General features: G+C 37.0%; 1 pseudogene; it reads right to left on the bottom strand.

The window, feature by feature from the left end:
* Window positions 1-1,828: 1,828 nt before the first annotated feature.
* LOC114209063 (heterogeneous nuclear ribonucleoprotein A1-like) lies at window positions 1,829-2,985 on the bottom strand (annotated as a pseudogene).
* Between the last annotated feature and the right edge of the window lie 424 nt (window positions 2,986-3,409).

Below are 3,409 nucleotides of genomic sequence, written 5' to 3'. Positions count from 1 at the left end.
TTATTAAAATTCCAAGTAAATAGAAAAGCAGAGAAAATAACAGACCCATGAATATTACCAAGGTTAAAAATATGCTAATATTTGCCATATTAGCTTCAAAGTCTCCTCTTTATGAAGAATAAATTAGGTACTGTGAAGGTGGATTCACCTTTGTTCTCAGTTCCTTCCACTCCAGGGGTCACCACTTTCCTGAAATTGTCCTGTATTATTCCCATGCAAGTTTGTCTATTTTTCCTGTATACATGTCCCCATAAATGTTATTGTTTTGTGTGTTTAAAAATATTTGTAAATGGTATTATCGTTGTTGTTTCTTGGGTTAACTCCAATAAATCATAATATATATATCAATATCTATATATATATGAATAAATCTTTATATTGAAATTGATATAGATCTTTTAAAAATGTTAATAAGCATTTTTTCTTTCTAAGTTGAAGTTGGCCTTTTAAATATTTGACTCTACTTAATGACTGTCTAATATTTTACAACTTCCCATTTTAATTTGTGGATGCTACTTACACCTTTATTTATGAGGATTTTCAAAGATACATACCTTAAAGCTCTTTACAGATTTCTCTTATCTCTGTTTTCTTAGACGGAAAACCTCTTATTTGTAGATATTGAGTACCAACTTACATGGTGCAGATGTTTCTCTAAACTTCATTATTACACTTTATGAGCTCAACTTCCAGAAAAGATTTCTCTTTTGTGTGCCTTGGGTTGGGTCAATTTCTGTGTATAATGGTCTATGGTTTGCTTGCTTCTCTTTTTCTCTCTCAATTTCTTATTTCCTTTCTCTGTTTCTTTTCCCCTTTCCTTTCTTTCCTCCCATTCATTATCTTTTTTTTTTTTTTTAGGAGAGATATTGTTCTTTTTAAACTATAGAGTTTTTCTTTTTTCCTTTCAAGCAGAGGCAGGTATTTAAAAAAAATCTAAAGACCTTTTTTAAAATTATTTATCATTTCTGGGTTTATACAGAAAAAGGAAGATTTTAAAAATATACCTTCTTGACCAAGAAACCAAACCACTTTACTTTTATGTTAAAACTAACTGCATTAATCCAAATGACAAGATAAGGTACAAAAAGTTTTATTCTGTGGAAAGTTCTTCAACGGCAGATTGTCATTAAAATATTCCAGAGGGTGGGGTACATCAGAGAACCTATAGCTTTATATTTTAGTCTGAGAGATACACATGAAGAAATTGGTGATTGGAGAGACACATGAGGGAGTGATGTAGTGTATGGAGATAGTAATGTGAGAAGAACAAATAAAAATGTTTTCTTTTTTCTGCTAGGCCACAGGTTGCTGGATTTTGCATTTTAAAAAACTATTATTATTTTTTTAGCAAAAGAATATTTTAGGTAGGCTTTAGGGGAACAGACCACAGAATTCTTGATTCCAAGCAGGGGAAACAGTATATTATGTATGATGGTGTGATGACGAAGGGATTAGTTGGGAAAACTTTTTTTCTTAATATTCTTCTTAAAATGGATGTGTAGAAATATGATAAATGATGTGTGCAAATAGAGTGAATGTTCTCAATCGTATAACTATTTGAAGATTTCCGGAGGGCATTTTTCTACATTTTCAAATATGACTTGGATTATTGAAATTTCGCAAAACTTACTGCAAAATATAGTTTATCTGTTAATTTTATATTTGAAGGTCCATCTCTCTCTCTTTTTTTTAAAGACACATTTATTCAGCGTCATGATCAGACTATTACATTTAGCAATCAACAGCATGGGTGCAAAAAAAAAAAAAAAACTACATTAAACCCTTTGTTGGAATGCTTTACACTTTCCACAGAACGGAAATGAAAATAACCTGTTATACAATTAGTCACAAATACAGTCCTCGAGTTTTTTGCCCATACACATGAGTATTGTCTAAAACATGTCTTCTTTGTAGCAGCTAGGCCCTGCCCCCACTGTGCTTGGCTGAGTTCACAAATCTGTTGTAACCTGTAGCTTCCCCGTCACTTCTCTGGCTCTCCTCTCCTGCTAAGCTTTGTTTCCTGGCAGTAATTAAAACCTTCTGCCACTGCCGTAGCTCCTGCTGCTGCAGGAACCACCCTAGCCACCTTGGTTTCGTGGTTTGGCAAAGTACTGGCCTCCACCACCATAGGGGCCAGAGCTTCTGCCTCCAAAATTTCCTCCTTTCAGGGGTCCGAAATTTGAGGATTGATTTTTGTAATTGCCAAAATCATTAGAGCTTCCGCCACCTCCAAAGCTGCTTCCATCATGACCAAATCCGTCATAGCCATCCCCACGGCCACCGTATCCACCACCACCTCGACTGCCACCAAAGCCACCTCACCAGTGAAGTTCCCTCCACGACCAAAGTTATTCCCACCAAAACCACCTCCACGACCACCACCAAAGTTTCCAGAACCACTTCGACCTCTTTGGCTGGATGAAGCACTAGCCATCTCTTGCTTAGGCAGGGCTTTCCTTACTTCACAGTTGTGACCATTCACAGTACGGTATTTTTGAATGACAGTCTTGTCTACAGAGTCATGGCCATCAAACGTTACAAAAGCAAAACCTCTCTTTTGACACTGCCTCGGTCAGTCATGATTTCGGTCACTTAAATTTTCCCATACTGTTCAAAATAATCTTTTAGATGGTGTACTTCAGTGCCTTCTTTAATGCCACCAACAAAAATATTTTTCACAGTTAAGTGGGCACCAGGTCTTTGAGAATCTTCTCTTGAGACAGCCCTGTTTGGTTCCACAACTCTTCCAACCACCTTGTGTGGCTTTGTATTCATGGCTGCAACCACCTCCTCCACAGAGGCATATGTGACAAACCTAAAGACTCTGGAGCGCTTGGTGTTTGGATCTCTCATTACCACACAGTCCGTAAGGGTTCCCCATTGCTCACAATGGCTCCTCAGACTCTCATCGGTTGTTTCAGAGCTCAGACCTCTGATGAAGAGCTTCCGCAGCTGTTCCGCTTTGGGAGACTCTGACTTAGACATGGCGGCGGTGGGAGGGGAGACTTCAATGATGCTTACTCAGCGGCATCCACAGGCAGAAAGGAGTAATCTAACGAACGTATCTCTGAAGGTCCATATATCTCTTAAAACTCAATATAGACATCAGATTATATATTATGGCCTTGTTCCTTGAAGTGATTTTCATACCCAACTCAACTCATAATACATATTTATTTTAGTAGTGACATGTTATTTCCTATTTTTCATGTCACACACTTAGATAAAAAGAAATGCCCAATCAGTAAGTGTGTGACATTGCACCATTTTTATTAAACTCATTATATCCTTAGGTGCAACTTCCAAAAGGATTGTAAAACAGTCAGCGTCCAATTAGTTTAGAACAAGGTTAGAACAACCTCAACTAGATCAATATAATTGGTACTCTGCATTCATAACAGAACTCTTA

This window comes from Eumetopias jubatus, unplaced genomic scaffold (genome assembly GCF_037043125.1).
Source record: "Eumetopias jubatus isolate StellerSeaLion01/CBP00866 unplaced genomic scaffold, mEumJub1_p1.0 scaffold_1, whole genome shotgun sequence".
In the NCBI taxonomy this organism is placed as follows: Eukaryota; Metazoa; Chordata; class Mammalia; order Carnivora; family Otariidae; genus Eumetopias; species Eumetopias jubatus.
Note: the sequence above shows the minus strand (reverse complement) of the source record. Positions and strands in the feature narration are given on the sequence as shown.